The following is a 23092-nucleotide window of genomic DNA, read 5'->3' on the forward strand; positions in this document are numbered from 1 at the left end:
AATAAGAGAAAATTTTATGTATTAACACATAATTATTTTATATGTTTATCAGTTTAAAGTGTGATTCTTTTTTTTAAGATTTCTTTATCCATTTGAAAGAGTGACAGAGAAAAGGAGAGAGAGAGAGATCTTCTATCCACTGGTTCATTCTCCAGATTGCTGCAATGGCCAGCGCTGGGCTGTGCCAAATTTAGGACACAGAAGCTTCCTCCTGGTCTCCCACTAGTGTAGTACGTGGGCCATCCCCTGATGGCTTTCCCAGGCCACCAGCACAGAGCTGGATTGGAAGTGGAGCAGCAGGGACGTGAACCGGCTCCCACATGGGATGCTGGCATCACAAGCAGTAGCTTCACCTGCTACACCACAATGCGGCTCTGGGATGATTCATTTTCATAGAAAGTTAAAACCTAAGCAAACTCATTTATTTATTTATTTTGAAATTTGAAAAATTATTGAAAGGCAGAGATGCAACACATCCAGACACACACACACACACAGAGAGAACAAGAGTGAGAATGTGAACGAGAACTCTTGCTGTCTGATTCACTCCCTAAATGCCTGCAATGCCAGGGCTGGGCAGGGCCAAAGTTCAGAGCGAAGACTCATTCCAGGTCTCCTCTATGGATGGCAGGGACCCAATTACTTGAGCCATTTCTGCTGCCTCCCACTGTGCATTAGTAGGAAGCTGGAGTTAGGAGCTAGAGCCAGGTATTGGACCCAGGTGCTCTCCTGGGGGATACAGGTGTCTGAAGTGGCATCTTAACTGCTAGTCCAAATCCACATGTCCACTCACAAACCTAAGCATTTTAAAATCATTTTTTTTGACAGGCAGAGTGGACAGTGAGAGAGAGAGACAGAGAGAAAGGTCTTCCTTTGCCGTTGGTTCACCCTCCAATGGCCGCCGCGGCTGGCGCGCTGCGGCCGGCGCACCGCACTGATCCGATGGCAGGAGCCAGGAGCCAGGTGCTTTTCCTGGTCTCCCATGGGGTGCAGGGCCCAAGCACCTGGGCCATCCTCCACTGCACTCCCTGGCCACGGCAGAGGGCTGGCCTGGAAGAGGGGCAACCGGGACAGAATCCGGCGCCCCGACCGGGACTAGAACCCAGTGTGCCGGCGCCGCTAGGCGGAGGATTAGCCTAGTGAGCCACGGCGCCGGCCTTAAAATCATTTTTAAAAATGTGGTGATTTATAAAAAATACCCCACGTATTTAAGGATTTAAATTTATCATTCAAAGTTTTGAAAAAGTAAAAGATAAATAGAAAAGCTTAGCATAGATATTTAGAACTTTGGAGAAAGTTTACTAAAAATAGTTTACCAATATTATTATAATGATGATGGTAAAATCATGAGCAACAGAAGATATATGTTCTCATTGACAATTTCAAGACAGAGAGATGACTTGGTCTTAGACTTATAGGAGCAGATGTGAGGAATGATGATTTAGGCAACAGAAAAATATATTACCTAATTCAAATTTATCAGCCATTTTTTCAAGAAAGATCAGCATGTGGAAATAAGTGACTTTATACTATGGGCTCCAGATTGTGGGAAGCCCTGGAGGTCAGACTGAATCCCATTTTGATCCCCAAAGGTTGTTTATTGAACAACAACCTTGTGAATTTGTTTTACTTGTGGCTATATAAGCATAAAACAGTCAGGAAAGCATTTAAGTTGTGACCTCAAGCATGTTTTATTATTTAAAAAAATTATTTTATATAAAAAAACAGAAACAGAGAGAGGGAGACAGACCTGCACTTGCATGCGTGCGCGCGCGCACACACACACACACACACACAAATACACATGGAAGGCGAAGGGGAGAGAGAGAGGTATCTGTCAGTTGTTGGTTCACTCCCCAAATGGCTACAATGGCTGGGCTGGGCCTGGCCGAAGCCAGGAACCAAGAGCTTCTTCTGGGTCTCCCATGTGGGTGCAGAGGTCCAAGCACTTGGACCACCTTCTGCTGCTTTCCCAAGCACATTAGCAGGGAGCTAGACTGGAAGTGGAACAGCCTGGACTCAAACCAGCACTCAGATATGGGATACTTTTGTTACAAGTGGTGGTTTAACCTGTTGTACCACAACACCATCCCCCCTCCCTCATACCCAAGTCTCTGTCCCTTTCCCCCTCAAGCATATTTTAAATAAAAAGAATATATCAGGAAAACTATTGATAAACTGGTCTATATATTCGCTTTCCTAGTATGCATAAAGATGAATAATAGAAATGTGGGGAAGGCTACATGTGTAGGCAGACAAGGAAGAGGAAACAAAATCATCTGCCTAGACACTCAGCTTCTGTGTAGACTCTGTGTCCTCAGCTGTCTCTGGAAATGGCTCCATCTGAGGAAAAGGCCTCCTTCCAAGCTGTGACTCCTTCCTGTAACTGAGAGACTTTTGGGTGCAAAGACCTGGCTGTCTTTTTCCTGAATTCCTTGGAGGGTGGTCCTTGCAGCTTGCCTTCTCCCTCTGCCTCCTTCCCCGTGTCTCCATGGGTGTTAATCCCCTGAGTTCTCCCTAGGAAATGTCCTGCCTGCCGCATGCACCTCGCAGTCTCCTTTCTGGGGAAAGTCAGCCTAGAGCAGCCTCATGGGTCTGTGAATAGCGTTTCCCTTCTTTTCAGCTACTCTGCTTTTCTCTGGGCTGCCTCTGGTTGTTCTGTTCTTTGTCTTTCCCTTGGCTAGTAACTGTTTATTTTTTCTCATGTGCTTTTCTTTCACCAAAATCTGGACCTAAATAAGTTTATTATTTTTTTAATTTTTTAATTTTTTTATTTAGTAAATATAAATTTCCAAAGTACAGTTTATGGATTACAATTGCTCCCCCCCCAATAATTTCCCTCCCACTCGCACCCCTCCCATCTCCCGCTCCCTCTCCCATTCCATTCACATCAAGATTCATTTTCAATTATCTTTATATACAGAAGATCGATTTAGTATATATTAAGTAAAGATTTCATCAGTTAAAGTTTATTATTTTTATTTAGTGTTTATTGTACTCTACTTGTAAAAAACTTTTATATTTTTCTTTCATATTACACTCTCCTTTAATTCCTTATCATTTTTCTATAAAAAAAAGTCTATAAGCCATGAATCATTAAAAATACACAAGTAGCCCAAATGAATGGCTGGATTTCGGTTTTGAAATTCCCTATATGGCCCTTAACTAGTGATGGATCCAGAGACTGATAACCGGGGAAGGCCTCATTGAGGAGAGGGTGTTTGAGTTGTGACCAAATTGACAGAGATGTGAGTGTAGAGTTCCAAGGGGAGGGGAAAGGGTGCAGTGCTTCAGAGGTGAGAATGAGATTGTGTACCAAGGAATAGAAGGAATACTTGAGTGACTGGAGGGCAGTAAATGGGTGGGAGAGAAAAAAAGCTGTCCTGGATGTGTGGGGGCCACGGAGGATCTAATTCTAAATGGATTAGAGAGCTAATGTGGCTGCTGCTCTCAGAGTGACACCATGTAACTCACTTGTGGAAGATTGCTCTGGCTGCCGGCTGGAGGTTGGACTGCGGTGTGGAGGCTGAGAGAGCAAAAGGTCTGTTGCAGGAATTTCTGTAAGTGGTGACTGGGGCTTGAACCTTGGTTGGGAATGGAAGATGTGGAGCAAGCCAGACTTGCTGATAGACTGGAGTCTGGGAGAAGAGGTTTTGGGACCATGCTCTAAACTTCTGGCTTGTGCAGTTAATAGGTTGTTTAGCAGTATCATGTAATGAGTTGAGAATGACTTAAAGAAGAATAGGTTTTTAGAGGAAGGAGCTGGTGAAAAAATAATTTTCTTTGCATGAAGTTTAGCATAACAAGGTGTTAAATAGGACTTTCCTTGTTTATTTGGGATTTTAGCAGAAGACAAAAGCTGCGGACAGGACAGTAGGTAATCATCAGCCTCAGTTTTTTTTTTTTTTTTTTTTTTCTGTGACAGGCAGAGTGGACCGTGAGAGAGAGAGACAGAGAGAAAGGTCTTCCTTTTTTTCTGTTGGTTTACCCCCCAGTTGCCGCTGCGGCCGGCGTGCTGCGACTGGCGCACCGTGCAGATCCGAAGCCAGGAGCAGGTGCTTCCTCCTGGTCTCCCATGCGGGTGCAGGGCCCAAGCACTTGGGCCATCCTCCACTGCACTCCCGGGCCACAGCAGAGAGCTGGACTGGAAGAGGAGCAATTGGGACAGAATCTGGCGCCCCGACCGGAACTAGAACCTGGTGTGCTGGTGCTACAGATGGAGGATTAGCCTAGTGAGCCGTGGCGCCGGTGTCCTCAGTTTCAAAAAGAGGTGTTAGACCCGCTCTCATGTGACTGGTTAAGGAGTGGTTAAAATGAGGCCTGGGGTTTGTCTCTAACAGAAGGATTGTAAAAGGTGGTTCATGAAACAAGAGGCCATGGTGTTTCTCTTCTTTTATGGAGGAGAAAGGTATGTGTTTTCTATGTTGCAAATGGATAAAGGGGCCTGAAGAGCCCCATAGAGAAATTACTAGAGGAATTGCTTCTTGGTCATCATTTATATCATTTATATCATATATCAACTCTATAGGTACTGTGTTCCTTCATTTCCCCATGTGTCCTTGGTGGAAGGGACAAGAGAGGACTGCTACTGGTGTGTGTTGTGGATTTTTGTGTATACCTGCTTGTGAGATGCAGCTTCTATTAACCCTAACAGGAATTGCATAAGGTAAGGATTGTGTAGGTAAGACAGAAATGCAAGTGTGTCTTTGTTCTTACATAAAATTGAAGAATTGAGCTTGTTTTTGACTATGTGTCAGCAGTTAAATAGAAAGTTGTGCTGTCTGCTTTTCTCTTTGATTTTGCCTATTCTGAAAGCTCAATTCTTCATTGTAAAACTTGATTGTGGGGAGTTGGATTTAAAGTTACAGGCCTAAGCCTCCTCCCCCAAAGCTGAAACTATGTGCAGCTGTAAAGATAAAAAAAAAAAAACAACAAAACAAACTATGTAACCTCTGCCTCACCTGCTGTTTTCGCAAAGTCCCTCCCTACCCCTTTCCTGTATCTTGCCTCCCCCGACCAGTTCCTTGTCCCTGAGTTCCCAGATCAGCCACAAACCTTACTGTAATCTTGTGTAGGACCCTGCAGTTTGGCATGTACACCCCAGCAGCTCAGACCCTATGCTTCAGCCAATCAATGCAAAGGGCATCAACCCCAAAGCCATCCCATTTTTGGGAGATGTCCTTTGAATTTCCCGCATGATGAGATGATTTGCTAAATGGTACCATGATGTGTGGAGTGCCTCTGAAAATTGTATAAAAACCCTGACCCTTGACTTCCTGGGGCCGCTCTGTTCCTGTGTGTCAGAGAGCCCCAGCATGCTGGATCAATAAACCCCCTGCTGATTGCATGAGAGTGTCTCTTGGAGTCATTCCTTGGGCGGCGGATGCTTCTCTACCCTAACAAAATCAGCATTCTTAGCATAGATAATTAGATCTGATGTCCTCACCTTTTTATATAAGCTAACCATAGGCTTTAAATCCTAAATGACATGCCCTAAGCTACCAACAGTTCAAGATGTGGCCAGTACTGGACCAGATATCTTACCTCTTGGTGATGGTTTTTGCTTTAATGATTTGTTTTCACATGAGAGTGGAGGAAGCAAAACAAATTTTCACTATTGTGGGTGAAGCTATTTAGCAAGTGCTTTTAGAAGTTTGGCTAGTAATATGATTAAAAACAAGAGTTTTATTTATTTTACCTTTAAAAAATCATTTATCATTGTTCAGGGTTACTTACTCTCTGCTTCTCTGAAATCTTTAAAGTTTGGAAACAGAGATTTTTGGTTTAAGTAGAGACAATAGTTGAAATACAACTGATCACTTATGTTTTCCACTTCCTCTTTATATTTCTCTTCTGTGTCCTTTCCTCTATGTCCTGTCTTTTTCGCCTTGTGTCTTGCTGTCAAGCTGCAGAATCTTACTGTGTTGAAGACCTTCTTCCTAAAGCATGCTTAAGCTGTCCCTTGCATAGAAAGGAGGAAATAGCATGTGTGTTTCACCTTCACAGTGACATATTTCCCTTGGCATTGTATTTAATTAGATTATAGTGATTTTCATGCTGTGCAATGCTGTGTTTTATTAAGACCAAAACGTGGTTCCATGATAAAACATGCTGTAAGTCCTGCAGTGCAGTGCAACACGAAATTTGTAGCAACACCTGTGTCTGCTACATCGTAGGTGATAAATACAAACCCAAATGTCTATGTAAGGGAGAAAAGGCCGGAAGAGATGCTATTATCCAAGTAAAAATGCTCTCAGCTTGAAGCATAAAAGCTAAGTTAATGATAGAAAATTTCAACTTTCATAGTAGTGTTAGATAGGAGCATTTCACTGTGGTTAAGTACTGTGGTTTAGTACAGGCATTGCTGGAAAGTTGAGGTCCTTGCAGGATTCAAGTGTTTATTTGTTCACTCGTCCATTCATTTGATAAATATTTAAATATGTACTGATCACCTGCCTCCTACGTAGCACTGTGGGCATACAGAGCATGGCTCCCTCCTTGATGAGCTTGCCCTGGGATTCACTTTTGACCTTTATTTTCTTTACCATTGAAATGAACATTGGTTACAAACAGAGTTTTCAAGAAAGACTCCAATTCAAGAAGCATTGATGAATACCAGCTGAGTATATGGAAAGAATTAGACTTTGTTATTTCTATATTTTATTCACAGCCTTGGCTGTTTTTAAAAATCAGTATTTGCTATTTTCTCATTTTCTTCTTTAACCAAATAAAGAAACCATTTTTTTTGGGTCATGATTTGTGCTAAAGAATATGCAGACATTTAAACCTGGGGTTATCTATCCATTGGCTCTACTTTATTGTCTTCCTCCACAGCCTAACTGGATACTCATATGGAAGTATGCCAAGAGATAATAATATGGTGTGAGAAAGCACGGGTTAGAAATGCAATATGCTCTTCATCCAAGGATACCATACTGGTTGCTGGTATCCATGGAGCATACTCTGATTTAATGTGGCCTGTGTTCAGCCCTGGCTAAGTCTGTCCATTCACAGGCCAGTTTTGTTTTGAATCTGATGCCATTAAGATGTCTGGATGAATGCTGATTATTGGTGGGCATGAGTTCTCAATACAGAAGCCAAAACCTGTTAGCCCAGGAAATGGACTTTGCAGGGGATTTAAAATGCAGCACTGTGGGGATTACAATGAAGCCATTATTTTAGGTCTTCTCCTCCATCTGAAATTGAAACACTGTGAAGTTGGGTTTTGTTGCTGGCTAATACCTGTCCTGCCAAAGCTTCCATAGGCAGGAGATTCTCCTAAACAAGAGGGTCTGATTTCCTTAAAGGGCTGGTTCTACTCTTACAATGTTTCTGGGGAGGCAGTTGATAGCTCTCTTGACTGGGGATTATAAAAAAACAGTAATCCCCAGGTTGGTTAGTAATGAGACATTTCTGCTTAGTTGGTAGGATGTCAGGGTTTGGTCTATCCAATCTGTGAACCTAACTGAGGTTAATCCTGATCACTGATGAGTAGTTCCTGAGAAATCTGGCCCAGAAGATGACGATGACTTATCACTACAAAGCAGATACCACTAGGAATAAGAGTTAATGACAATATGATAAATAACACAGCTAGACTACACGTGAGAAGATGCTTAAATCTTTCAAAAGCTAATGAATAGATGACAATGATAGTTCAGTCAATGCTGATAAATAACGACAAGTTGCTGGATAGTGGAATATGGAATTAATTTGTATATCATTCAGTGTATGAGATTTAAAAAAAAGTCAAGGAGGTAAGCATGTGTAACATTAAATGTGAATGATCAAATGAAAATGGGGTATAGTGAAAGTCAAATCTGTATGTGCCATCACATATGAGCATGCAGTACCCAAAGGCAATTTTTTTCAGCCTCTTGGAGGATCAAAGGGTACCTGCCTCTGAAAGCAAATGTGTGTGTATTTTTTTTATGTGAAAAATATGTCAATGTAAATAAATAAAAAAAACCTTTAAAAATGGAGAGCCTATTCAGAAGGAATTGCTAATATGACTTTTGATTCTGAACACTGGGAACAATGTGAGTGGTATTGATATTTGACTCTGGGAATGAAAGGCAAAGAAGCAAAGAACAGAGAGCACCCTCCTCTGCATGGGCAAGAGCGGAATGGCAGCTAATGAGGAGAGGAGGGCAGCCTGACACAGGGAGCCTTAGATCTCTGGGAGGATAACAGACAGGAAGGGGCGCAGGCAGGGCAGAGGAATGTGGAATCACGAACATCTTTGATGCACCTCCTTCATATCAGTCTAGGTATGTTATAAAGCCAAGCTAAAGAAATAAAAGCACCATCCAAGGGCCTGTCTTTGAGTTTCATTAATGGTGATGTGGCAGAAGACAAAAGACTTCCATTCATATGCGTACTCTTTGAAGACAGGGATGAGTGAGATGTCATTGAATTTTAAAGTGGCTATTACATTGTATGAAATAGTGTTTCTGTTATAGGCAAAGATGTGCATTCCTGTAATTAAAAAATGAAGAGACAAACAATATTTAAATTTTTTTTTTCTTAAAGAGAACCGATTTTATGATTTCCATAGGTACAGTTCCACAAAGACAACCACACTTCCCTCATTCCCCTGCTCCTCCACAATCCCCCTCCCTTCCTCCCTCCCTTCTTTTCATTAGTTCTTGCAAAAACATAATTTTTATCCACACTATATTCACAAGATTAATTTGCCACTAATCATAATATTCAAGAAGCAAAAAGTAGGAGGACCACATTTCCACAGGAGTATAAACAAGGGCTAAAAAGGACAATTATATCTCAAAATGACCATTTCAATCTTAAACATTTTTTAGTATTGTGTGTTAACTGCCACGCCAGAGAAAACATTTGATGTTTGTCTTTTTGAGACTGGCTTATTTCACTAAGCATAATGGTTTCCACTTGCATCCATTTTGTTGCGAAAGACAAGAATTAATTTTTTTTATGGCTAAGAGGTATTCAATAGTGTATGCATACATGACATTTTTTTATCTAGTCATCAATTGACAGACATATATGGGTTGATTCCATATCTTAGCTATTGTGAATTGAGCTACAATAAACTTGGGCATACAGATAACTCTTTCATATGCTGATTTCATTTATTTTGGGCAAATTTCTAGGAGTGAGAAGAGGGGGTCATATGCTGTATCTATTTCCAGATCTCTGAGGAATCTCAATACTGTTTTCCATAATGGTTGTACTGCTTTACATTCCCACCAACAGTGGATTAAGGTAACTTTTTCCCTACATATTCACTAACATTTGTTGTTTGTTGATATCTGTATGAAAGCCATTCTAATGGGGGTGAGGTGAAACCTCACTGTGGTTTAGATTTGCATTTCCCTGATGGCTAGTGACTCTTAGCATTTTTTCATGTGTCTGTTGGCCATTGGATTTCCTTTTTTGAAAAATGCCTGTTTAAGTCCTTTGCCAATTTCTTAACTGGGTTAAGAAAAAAATACTGTTTGTTTTGCTATTGTTGAGTTTCTTGAGCTTTTTAAATATTCTGGTTATTAAACCTTAGTCAGTTGTATCATTTATAAACTGGTACAGCCACTGTGGAAGACAGTATGGAGATACCTCAGAAATCTGAATATAAACCTACCACATGACCCAGCCATCCCACTCCTGGGAATTTACCCAAGGCAAATGAAATCAGTATATGAAAGAGTTATTTGTACCCTCATGTTTATTGCAGCTCAATTCACAATAGCTAAGATATGGAATCAACCCAAATATCTGTCAAATGAAGGCTGGATAAGGAAATTATAGGATGTTAACACCATGGAATACTTCACAGTGGAAAAAATGAAATCCTGTTGCTTGCAACAAAATGGATGAAAGTGGAAAACATCATACTTAGTGAAATAAGCCAGTCTCAAAAGGACAAATACCATCTGTTCCCCTAAATCTGTGATAACTAATAGAGCACCTAAAAGGTAATGTATAAAAGTGAGATTGACACTTTGAGATGTGATAACTTTGAACAGCCCTTGTCTTACTGTGGAGGAACAGGTTTTTTTCCATACTATTTTTTCAACTCCTTACTTAGTATAGAGTTAATCTTATATGTATATAATGGGAATAGGAGAGGGAGGAGAAAGGAGGGTGGGAATGTGGATGGGAGAGTGGTATGGAGAGAAAGAATCATTATGTTCCTAAAGTTGTATTTATGAAATGCATGAGGTTTGTATACCTTAAATAAAAGGTTTCTGGAGCGGGGGGAGCCTTGAACTATGTCTCTCTGTTCTCTCTTAGCCTGTTGAGTTTCTGATGAGATGTCAGCTGTGATTCTAATTGGAGATCCTCTATAGATAATCTGGCATTTCTCTCATGCACATTTTCGAGTCTTTTTTGTTTTGTGTTTTACTGATGAAAGTTTGACTGCAATGTTTGGTGGTGAAGATTTTTTTCTGGTCATATTTATTAGGAGCTCTATGTGCTTTCTGTACTTCGACATCCTTTTCTTTCTCCAAATTTGGGAAGTTTTCTGTGATTATTAAACTAAATAGTCCTTCTAATCTATTCTCTCTTTCCACACCTTCAGGAACTCCTTAGGCTTGTTTTTTGGGTCATTTCATAATATTCCACAAATCTCCAACACTATTTCTAATTTTTCTAATTTCTTCTTTTATTTGCTCTTACTGAAAAATTTCCAAGGATTTGTCTTCTAGTGCAGATAGTCTTTCTTCTGCCTCAAGAAATCTTTGGTAAGGCTTTCCACATATTTTTGACATATTGAATTTTTCATTTCTGATATTTCATTTTGATTTGTCTTTAAATCTCAAATTTGTAGGAAAATTTTACATTCATGTCATGTATGGATTTTTTTAGTTTATGAGTTTGCTTCTCATTGCATCTCAGTAATCCTATGATTGATATTTTAAATTCTATTTCAGGCATTTCTTCAATCTCTTCTTCTTCACATTCTAATACTGAAGTGTTGATGTGTTCTGTTGAGAGGGCTCATGTTGTCTTCCTTATTCTTGTTTCTTGAATTTCTGCATTAACTTTTAGGCATCTATGGATAAACTTGTTGTTTTTTTCCTCTGATGGCTTTATTTTTGAATTATTCTTCTGTGGCTTAGTGAAGTTTCTGCTGTTTTAGTGACTATCCAGAGGTGTGTACTGAGTGTGGCTATGAAGCTCTGGTCACTGCTCCGAGGTGGGGTAAGTATCCAGGATGACATCCATGTTGGGCATGGTAGAACTGCTCTTGTTAACAGAAAAGTGGAGGTATGGTCACCTCTATCGGCATATTCACACCTTCACCTCCTCTCTTCCAAAGTGGTAAGTTCCTGGGTGTTAGGCCTAGTGGGTGCAATACTCATCTGCACTTCTGCATGAATTGCACAAAGGATCTGTGCAGTGTCAGAGCGAGCATGGATCCTGCTTCAATGACCCATTCCAGGCATTCAGGGAGCTCTGAGCCTGTGGAGCAAAAACAGGATTGCCCAGACACCCAGCTATACCCTGTACTCACTTGTGTTGTCACTGAATTCCCACAGTCTCAGCAATCAGGGCTCTCATAATCACAGGGTACAGAGGATCCACTCTGCCTCTCTAGCCTGTTCTGTACATGGTGAAGCGGAGACGTTGCTAGAGACAGCAGCCCATGTGTGGTCCTTCTAGGGGTTTGAGCCCTGGAAGCTGTGTTATGTTGAGAGCCTGCGGGGGGGGGGGGCACCTCACAGTACTATGTGGGTCTCCAGTCCCCTGTAGGTGAAAATTTTCTAAAATTTATAATCTTTAACATCAAGAAATCATTTTCCCCCCAAAGAAACCTTTTAATTAAGGAATACAAACCTAATGCGTTTCATAAGTACAACTTTAGGAATATGGTGATTCTTCCCAGCATACCTGCCCTGCCACCCACACTCCCACCCCTCCTCCTCCCTCTCCCATCCCCAGTCCCATTTCCACTAAGATCCATTTTTGATTAACTTTATACACAGAAGACCAACACTGTATTAAGTAAATAGTTCAACAATTTGCATGAAAAAAAAGAAAAAAACCAAACCAAACAAAACAGAAAGCTGTTCAACAGTAAAGACAAGGGCTGTACAAAGCCATTGCAACTTGAAGTTAATTTCACTTCGTTTTTTTTTAGACACTTAACTTTAAAGAAAGCACCCAATGATATATTTTTGCTAGCACTTAGAAATAATTATAATACAACTCTTGGAGGGCAGAAGTCCTGCATTAGAAGTTAGTGCACAGTGACTCTTATTGTTTAACAATTAACACTCTTATGTATGATGTCAGTGACCACCTGAGGCTCTTGACATCAGCTGCCTATGCTATGGAAGCCTTTTGAATCCACAAACTCCGTCAGTATTTAGACAAGGCCATAAGCACAGTGGAAGTTCTCTCCCCCCTTCAGAGAAAAGTACTTCCTTTTTTTGAGGACCACTTCTTTCCATGTGGTCTCACCCACCGAGGTCCCTCATGTAGGATATTTTTTTGTCACAGTGCCTTGGCTTTCTGTGCCTGATATGCTCTCGTTGGCTTTTCAGCCAGACTAGACTGCCTTAAGACTGATTCTGAGGTAAGAGTGCTACTTTAGCAATTGTCACCCTATGAGTCTGCTGTGTAGACTGCATCCCATGTTGGAGCCTTCACTCCTTTTTAATTCTACCTATTATTATTACCAGACATTTAATCCTATCCATATGATCACTTTAACACTTAAGATGGTATTTTTACCACCCAACCTAAGGGGATTTGAGATCCTATGGCAAGTTTTTAAACTGTCCCCTTAGAAGTGAGTCTGTAGGAATGTACACAGAACTTTATGTATACAGCTTTACAGTTACAAACTTCATACATTTCCTAATTACAACTTTAGGAACATGGTGATTCTTCCCACCATGCCTGCCCTCCCATTCATATTCCCACCCCACTTCCTCTCTCATCTCTTATTCCCACTCTTATTTATTTCTAAGATCTATTTTCAATTGACTTTATACACATATGTTTAACTGTATGTTAAGTAAAGAGTTCAAGAAACAGTATAAATAATTGTTCTTCAACAGTCATGATAAGTTCAAGTCATTCAAATTATTGCTTCTCAAAGTGTCAATTTCACCTTTACAGATTACCTTTTAGGTGCTCTATTAGTTATCACGGATTAGGGAGAACGTATGGTATTTGTCCCTTTGGGACTGGCTTATTTCACTAAATAGGATGTATTCCTGATTCATCCATTTTGATGTACATGACTGCATTTCATTTTCTACCACTGTTTAGTATTCCATAGTGTACATATTCCATAATTTCTTTATCCCATCTTCAATTGATGGGCATTTGGGTTGATTCCATTTCTTAGCTTGTGAATTCAGCTGCAGTAAACATGGGGGTGCAGATAACTCTTTTAAGATGGTGATTTCATTTGTCTTGGGTAAATTTCCAGGAGTGGGATGGCTGGGTCATATGGTAGGTCTATATTCAGATTTCTGAGGTGTCTCCATGTTGTCTTCCACAGTGGCTTTACCAGTTTACATTCCCACCAAAAGTGGATAGGGTACCCTTTCCCCACATCCTTGCCAGTATTTGTTTGTTGATTTCTGTATGAAAGCCATTCTGACAGGGGTGAGGTGAAATGTCATTGTGGTTTTGATTTGCATTTCCCTGATTGCTAGTGATCCTGAGCATTTTTTCATGTGTCTGTTGGTCATATGGGTTTCATCTTTTGAAAAAATATCTTTTTAAGTCCTTTGCCAACTTATTCACTGGGTTGTTTGTTTTGTTGTGGAGTTTCTTAATCTCTTTATATATCCTGGCTGTTAATACTTTGTTAGTTGAATAGTTTGCAAATAATTTCTCTCATTCTGTTGGTTGACTCTTCACTTTCCTGAGTGTTTCTTTGCAGTACAGAAGTTTCTCAATTTGAGGTAATGCCATTTGTTAATTTGACTTTGATTGCCTCTGTCTCTGGGGTCTTTTCCAAGAAGTCTTTGCTTATGCAAATGTCTTGCAGAATTTCCCCCATGTTCTCTAATATTTTGATGCTATTGGGTTGTAGATTTAGGTCTTTCATCCATTTTGAGTGGATTTTTGTGTAAGGTGTAAGGTAGGGGTCTTGCTTCATACTTCTGTATAGAAAACCAGTTTTCTTGGCACCATTTGTTGAACAGACTGTCCTTGCTCCAGGGATTGATTTTAGCTCCTTTGGCAAAGAGAAGTTGGTTGTAGATACTTGGCTTGATTTCTGGAGTTTCTATTCTGTTGCATTGGTCTATCCATTTGTTTTTGTATCAGTACCATGATCTTTTGATTATAACTGCACTTTAGTATTTTTTGCTCTCTGGTATTGTGATGCCTCTGACTTTGTTTTGATTGTGTAAGATTGCTTTAACTGTTTGGGGTCTCCTGTGCCTCCATATGAATTTCAGCATCATTTTTTCTATGTCTGTGAAGAATGTCTTTGGTATTTTGATTGGTATCACATTAAATCTATAAATTGCTTTCAGAAGTATGGACATTTTGATGATATTGAGTCTTCCAATCTGTGAACAAGGAAGATTTTTTTCATTTTTTGTAACTTCTTCCATTTTTTCTTTAATGTTTTATAATTCTCATCATAGAGATCCTTGACATCCTTGGTTAAATTTTTTTCAACATGTTTGATTTTTTTGTGGCTATTATGATGGGATAGATCTTAGATGTTCATTCTCAGCCATGGCATTGTGTACATATACAAAGTTGTTGATTTTTGTTTATTTATTTAATATCCTTCTGCTTTACCAAACTCTGCTATGAGTTCCACTAGTCTGTTAGTGGAGTCTTTTGGATCCCATATGTGTAGAATCATATCGTCTGCAAAAAGGGATAGTTTGACTTTTTCCTTCCCAATTTGTAACCCTTTGATTTCTTTTTCTTGCCTAATGGCTCTGGCTAAAACTTCCAGGGCTACATTGAATAGGAATGTTGAAAACAGGCATCCTTGTCTGGTTCTGGATCTCAGTGGGAGTGCTTCCAACTTTTCCCCATTCAATAGGATCTTGATTGTGGGTTTGTCATAAATTGCCTTGATAGTGTTGAGGAATATTCCTTCTATTTTACAAAATCTGCTTCGAGTTTTCATCATAAAAGGGTGTTGTATTTTATCAAATGCTTTATCTGCATCTATTGAGATAATCATATATTTTCTGTTCTTCAGTTTGTTAGTGTGTTGTATCATGTTGATTGGTTTGCGAATGTTGAGGCATCTCTGTATACCAGGAATAAGTCCCAGTTGGTCTGGGTGAATGACTTTTCTGATGTGTTGTTGGGTTTGATTGGCTAGAATTTTATTGAGGATTTTTGCTTCTATGTTCATCAAGGAAATTGGTCTGTAGTTTTTTTCTCAGTTGCTTCCTTTTCAGTTTAGGAATTAAAGTGATGCTGGTTTCATGGAAAGAATTTGGGAGGATTCTCTCCCTTTCAATTGTTTTGATAGCTTGAGAAGAATTGGAGTTAGTTCTTTAAATTGGTAGAATTCAGCGGTGAAGCCATCTGGTCCTGGGTTTTTCTTTGTTGGGAAGGCCTTTATTACTGATTCAATTTTCATCTTGGTTATGGGTCTGCTTAAGTTTTCTGTTTCTTCGTGGCTCAATTTAGGTAGGTTGTATGTGTCCAGGAATCTGTTTATTTCTTCTATTTTCCTGATTTGTTGGCATAGAGTTCTTTGTAGTAATTTATGATGATTCTTTTTATAACTGTGGTTCTGTTGTTATATTTCTTTTTTCCTCTCTAAATTTATTAACCTGGGTCTTCTTTCTCCTTTTTTTTTGGTTAGTTAGGCCAATGGTGTGTTAATTTTGTTTATTTTTCAAAAAACCAGCTCTTCATTTGCTAATCTTTTGCATTTCTTTTTGGTTTCAATTTAGTTTATTTCTCTGTAATTTTGATTATTTCTTTTCTTCTACTAGTTTTGGTTTGGTTTGGTGGTTTTTAAAAAATATTTATTTGAAAGACAGAGTTAGAGAGGTGGTGGGGGGGAGAAATCTTCCATCTGCTAAATCAATCCCCAGATGGCTGCAATGGCTAGAGATGGGGCACCTGAAGCCAGGAGCCAAGAACTTCTTCCACATCTCTCACGTGAGTACAGGAGCCCTAGTTCTTAGGCCATATACTACTGGCCATAGCAGAGAGCTGGATTAGAAGTAGAGTAGCCAGGATATGAATTGGCTTCCATATTAGATGCTGACACTGCAGGCAGTGGCTTTACCCTCTTTGCTGCAGTGCCAGCCCCTGGTTTGCTGTTATTTTTCTAGATTCTTGAGATGCATAGATAGCTCATTTATTTGGTGCCTTTCCAATTTCTTAATGTAGGTCCCAATTGCTATAAACTTTCCTCTTAACACTGCTTTTTCTGTATCCTGTAAGTTTTGATATGTTGTATTGTCATCCTCATTTGTTTCCAGAAATTTTTTAATTTCTCTTTTGATTTCTTCTATGACCCACTGTTCATTCATGGACATGTTGTTCAATCTCCATGTGTTTGCATATGTTCTAGAGATTCCTGAGTTGCTGATGTCCAGCTTCAATGCATTGTGGTCTGAGAAGATGCATGCTATGATTTAGATTTTTTTGAATTTGCTGAGACTTGCTTCATTGCCTAGCATGTAGTCAATCCTAAAGAAAGTTCCACACACTGGTGAGAAGAATGTGTATTCTTAAACTATAGGCTGAAAATTTCTGTAGATATCTGTTAGGTCCATTTGGTCTTTAGTGTCAATGAAATCTGCTGTTTCCTTGCTGATTTTTTGTGTGGTTTATTTGTCCATCGTTGAAGGTAGGGTATTGAAATCCATTACTATTGTATTTGAGTGTATGTCTTCCTTTAGAACCCTAACATTTCTTTTAAATAGCCAGATGCCTTGTAATTAGGTGCATATATATTTATAATGGTTACATATTCCTGTTGAATTGATCCCTTAATCATTACATAGTGCGCTTCTTTTGTCTATTTACAATGGCTACACCAGCTTTTTTTTGGTTTCTGTTGGCATGTAATATCTTTTTACATCCTTTAACTTTCAGTCTGTGTGCATCTTTGTTGGTGACATCTGTTTCTTGTAGGAAGGAAATAGATGGGTTTTGTTTTTTAATCCATTCAGCTGTCCTGTGTCTTTTAACTGGAGAATTGAGGCCATTTATGTTCAAGATGACTATGGATAAGCACCAACTTTGCCTTACCATTTTTCCATATATATTCCAATTGTTTACTTTGGATTTCCTTTGTACTTTTGCTAGGAGATTTACTTCCTTTACTTTCTTTCATGGTGATGACCATGTTTGTTTGTTTCTGTGTGTAGCACATCCTTAAGCATCTTTTGCAGGTCTGGATGGGTGGTGACAAATTCTTTCAATTTCTGTTTGTTATGGAAGGTCTTTATTTAACCTTCATTCATATATGACAGCTTTGCAGGGTATAGTATTCTGCATTGACAGTTCTTTTCTCCTAAGACTTGGACTATGTCTCACCATTCTCTCCTAGCCTGTAGGGTTTCTGATAAGAAGTCCACTGTGAGTCTAATTGGAGATCCTCTGAAAGTAATCTGGTAATTCTCTCATGCACATTTTAGAATCTTTTCTTTATGTTTTACTGTGGAGAGTTTGGTTAATGTGTCATGGTGAAGATCTGGTCATGTGCATCAGGAGTTCTATGTGCAACACAATGTATTGTGGTTAAGATCTTTTCTGCTTATGTCTGTTAGGAGTTCTATGTGATTTGTGTACTTGGGTGTGCTTTTCTCCAAATTAGGGAAGTTTTCTGTTATTATTTCATTAAGAAGGCTTTCTTTTTTTTAACATTTTATTTTATTTAATGAACATAAATTTCCAAAGTACAGCGTATGGATTACAATAACTCCCCCCCCCATAACTTCCCTCCCACCCACAACACTCCCCTCTATCACTCCCTCTCCCCTTACATTCACATCAAGATTAATTTTCAATTATCTTTATATACAGAAGATCAATTTAGCATATATTAAGTAAAGATTTCAACAGTTTGCACCCACACAGAAGCACAAAGTGTAAAATACTATTTGAGTACTAGTTATAGCATTAATTAAACACCTAAGAGTAATTGTGTATTAATTACAGAGTTCAACCAATAGTTTTAAGTAGAACATAAAAAATACTAAAAGGGTAAAGTATTAAGTTCTTTTTTTCCTTTTTCTTTTTTTTTGTTTGTTATATAGTTTTTTTTTTATTTAATAAATGTGAATTTACAAAGTGCAACTTTTGTATTGTTGTGGCTTCTTCCCCCCAACCTCCCTCCCTCCCATGGCCCTCCCCTCTCCCATTCCCTCTCCCATCCTGCCCTTCATTGAGTTTCATTTTCAATTACCTTCATATATTGAAGATCAACTTAGTATATACTAAGCAAGGATTTCAACAGGCTGCACTCACACAACCGCACAAGGTATAGGGTATTGTTCGACTAGTAGTGTTGTTTTTAAGTTTCATTCTAGAACACATTAAGGACAGAGATCCTACATGGGGAGCATGTACCCAGTGACTCCCGTTGTTGATTTAACAATTGGCACTCTTATTTATGATGTCAGCAATCACCCGAGACTCTTGCTATGAGCTGTCTAGGCTATGGAAGCCCCTTGAGTTCACCGACTCTGAACTTGTTTAGTCAAGGCCGTGTCACAGTGGAGGTTCCTTCCTCCCTTCAGAGAAAGGCGCCTCTCTCCTTGATGGCTTGTTCCTTCTGCTGGGGTCTTGTTCACCAGGATCTTTCATTTAGATTGTTTTTTTGCCACCGTGTCATGGCTTTCCATGCCTGTGAGACTCTCATGGACCTTTTAGCAAGATCCGAATGTCCCAAGGGTTGATTCTGAGGCAGGAGTGCTGTTTTGGGCATTTGCCATTCTATGAGTCTGCTGTGTGTCCTGTTTCCCCCGCAGGATCATTCTCTCCCTTTTAATTCTATCCTTCATTATTTGCTTACACTGGTCTTATTTGTGAAATCTCATAGACACATACCCTATCTTTTTGATCGGTTGTGTTTTTATACTTATTACTTTACCAAGTGCACTGCCATTGGTACCTGCCTCCTTGGTAAGATTGAGTTGAAATCCCCTGACACATTTCTAGTTCCACCATTGGAGGTAAGTCCGAGTGAGCATGTGCCAACCTATATATCTCCTCCCTCTCTTATTCCCACTCCTATTGTCACTCCCCCTCTTCGCGGAGGAATGACATAGGACCCTGCGCTGTTCTTTTGTCTGCTCGGCCCTTCCCAGGTTTGCTGCTGGTCCTTCCCGGGTTGGCTGCCGATCCTTCCACCTCCGTGGAAGGGCGGCTCCCCCTGCCACTTTCCCCACTTCCGCGGGGGAGCAGCACACCGCCGGCCGGCTCTCTCGGGGGCTGCTCAGATGTTATCCGGATGTTCCCCTTAGATGTTCCTGGTGCATGTTGTCTCTCTCCTGCTTTATAGTCCTCTTCCACCAATCCCAACTCTGCTACCCACATGCCGAGCACACTGCTCTCCTCCAATCAGGAGCAGGATCAGCTCCTGCAGGTTATTGGTCAAACTGTAGGCAGCTGTGTAGAAGTTGTTTACTCCTCTCCCAGCGCCATATTGTGGGAGAGCAGATGCATAGAATAAGTCTTAATTTCAGTACCTTAGTCTAGTCCGAGTTGCTCCCCACACCTATGTATAACAGAGATCACTTTTCTGTTAATTTTAAATGCCTAAGAATGATTGTGCATTGATTATAGAGTTCAACCAGTGGTCTTATGTAGAACAAACAGAGCAACAACAACAACAACAACAACACTAAAAGGAATAAAATAGTAAGTTGTTCCTCAACAGTCTAGACAAGGGCTGATCATGTCATTGTCTCTCATAGTGTGCATTTCACTTCAATGGGTATCATTTTAGATGCTTTTTAGTTGCCATCAGTCAGGGAGAACATATGATATTTGTCCTTTTTGGACTGGCTTATTTCACTCAGCATGATGTTTTACAGCTTCCTCCATTTTGTTGTAAATGCCCGGATTTCATTTTTTTTTTTTACTGCTGTATAGTGTTCCATAGAGTACATATCCCATAGTTTCTTAATCCAGTCATCCGTTGATATACATTTAGGTTGATTCCATGTCTTAGCTATTGTGAACTGAGCTGCAACAAATATTGAGGTGCAAATGGCTCTTTTTTTCTCCCTTTTAATTCCATTTGGGTAAATTCCAAGGAGTAGGATGGCTGGGTCCTGTGGTAGTGCTATATTCAGGTTTCTGAGGACTCTCCAAACTGTCTTCCATCGTGGCTTTACCAGTTTGCATTCCCACCAAGAGTGGATTAGTGTCCCTTTTCCCCACATCCTCGCCAGCATCTGTTGTTGGTTGATTTCTGTATGTAAGCCAATCTAACCGGAGTGAAGTGAAACCTCATTGTGGTTTTGATCTGCATTTCCCTGATGGCTAGGGATCCTGAGCATTTTTTCATGTGTCTGTTGGCCATTTGGATTTCCTCTTTTGAAAAATGTCTGTTAAGGTCCTTGGCCCATTTTTTTATTGGGTTGTTTGTTTTGATTTTGTGGTGTTTTTTGATCATTTTATAGATTCTAGTTGTTAATCATTTATCTGTTGTGTGGTTTGCAAATAACGTCTCCCATTCTGTTAGTTGCCTCTTCACTTTCCTGACTGTTTCCTTTGCTGTAAAGAAACTCTTGGGGTCTTCTCCAGGAATTCTTCACCCGTTCCAATATCTTGAAGTGTTTCCCCTATGCTCTCAATTAGTTTCATGGTGTCATGGTGCATCTCTAGTTCTTTGATCCATGTTGAGTGGATTTTTGTATAAGGTGTAAGGTAGAGGTCTTGCTTCATACTTCGACATGTGGACATCCAGTTTTCCCAGCACCATTTGTTGAAGAGGCTGTCCTTGTTCCAGGGGTTGGTTTTAGGTCCTTTGTCGAATATGAGTTGGTTATAGATGTTTGGATTGATCTCTAGTGTTTCTATTCTGTTCCATTGGCCTATCCATCTGTTTTTGTACCGGTACCAGGCTGTTTTGATTATAACTGCCCTGTAGTATGTCTTGAAGTCTGGAATTGTGATGCCTCCGGCCTTGATTTTATTGTAAAGGATTGCTTTAGCTATTCTCGGTCTCCTGTTTCTCCATATGAATTTCAGCATCGTTTTTTCTAGGTCTTTGAAGAATGACTTTGGTATTTTGATTGGTATTGCATTGAACTTGTAAATTGCTTTTGGGAGAATGGACATTTTGATGATATTGATTCTTCCAATGCATGAGCATGGCAGGTTTTTCCATTTTTTGTGTCGTCTTCTATTTCTTTAGTGTTTTGTAATTTTCATCATAGAGGTCTTTGACATCATTGGTTAAATTTATTCCAAGGTACTTTATTGTTTTTGTGGCTATCGTGAATGGAATTGATCTTAGAAGTTCTTCCTCGGCCCAGGCATTATCTGTGTATACAAAGGCTGTTGATTCCTGAGCGTTGACTTTGTATCCTGCTACTTTACCAAACTCTTCTATGAGTTCCAATAGTCTCTTATAGGAGTTTATCGGGTCCCATATATAAAGTATCATGTCATCTGCAAATACGGATAGTTTAACTTCCTCCTTTCCCATTTGTATCCCTTTAATTTCTTTTTCTTGCCTGATGGCCCTGGCTAACACTTCTAGGATTATATTGAAAAGCAATGGTGAGAGTGGGCATCCCTGCCTGGTGCCAGTTTTCAATGGAAATGCCTCCAACTTTTCCCCATTCAATATGATGCTGGCCATTGGTTTATCATAGAGTGCCTTAATTGTGTTGAGGAATGTTCCTTCTAACTCCAATTTGCTTAGGGTGTTCATCATGAAAGGGTGTTGTATTTTGTCAAATGCTTTCTCTGCATCTATTGAGATAATCATATGATTTTTGTTTCTCAGTTTATTAATGTGATGTATTACATTGATTGACTTTCGAATATTGAACCATCCCTGCTTACCAGGGATAAATCCCACTTGGTCTGGGTGAATGATCTTTCTGATGTGCAGTTGGATTCGGTTTGCCAGAATTTTGTTGAGTATTTTTGCATCTATGTTCATCAGGGAGATAGGTCTGTAGTTTTCTTTCTCTGTTGTGTCTTTTCTGGGCCTAGGAATTAAGGTGATATTGGCTTCGTAGAAAGAATTTGGGAGGATTCCCTCCCTTCCGATTGTTTTGAATAACTTGAGAAGAATGGGGGTTAGTTGTTCTCTAAATGTCTGGTAAAATTCGGGGGTGAAGCCATCGGTCCTGGGCTCTTCTTTTTCAGTAGTGTGTTTATTACTGATTCAATTTCTTCTATGGTTATGGGTCTGTTTAGATTTTCTATATCTTCACGGCTCAGTTTGGGAAGGTGTATTTGTCCAGGAATCTATCCATTCCTTCCAGGTTCCCCAATTTGTTAGCATACATCTCTTTGTAGTGGTTTCTGATGATTCTTTTTATTTCTATTGTGTCTGTTGTTACATTTCCATTACTATCTTTGATTTTACAGATTTGGGTCTTCTCTCTCCTTTTTTTGGTTAGTTGGGCCAATGGTGTGTCAATTTTGTTTATTTTTTCAAAGAACCAGCTCCTGGTTTTGTTGATCTTTTGTATTTTTTTTTTGTTTGTTTGTTTCAATTCTGTTTATTTCTTCTCTGATCTTTAATATTTCTTTCCTCCTTCTGGATTTGGGCTTGATTTGCTGCTGTTTTTATAAATCCTTGAGGTGCATGGAGAGTTCATTTGTTTGGTTCCTTTCCAGCTTCTTGATGTAGGCACCAATTGCTATAAACTTTCCTCTTAGCACTGCTTTTGCTGTGTCCCACAGGTTTTGATAGGTTGTGTTATCATTTTCATTTGTTTCTAGAAATCTTTTGATTTCTCTTTTAATTTCTTCGATGACCCACTATTCATTTAGGATCATGTTGTCCATTCTCCATATATTTGTGTATTTTGTAGAGATTCTTGGGTTGGTGATTTCCAGTTTCACTGCTCTATGGTCTGAGAAGCTGCATGGTATAGTTTCAATTTTTTTGAATTTGTTGAGGCTCCCTTTATGGCCTAGCATATGGTCAGTCCTAGAGAACGTTCCATGTACTGGG

The sequence above is a fragment of the Oryctolagus cuniculus genome, chromosome 2, assembly GCF_051225735.1.
Source record: "Oryctolagus cuniculus isolate XC-2025 breed Fujian yellow rabbit chromosome 2, ASM5122573v1, whole genome shotgun sequence".
Classification (NCBI taxonomy): domain Eukaryota; kingdom Metazoa; phylum Chordata; class Mammalia; order Lagomorpha; family Leporidae; genus Oryctolagus; species Oryctolagus cuniculus.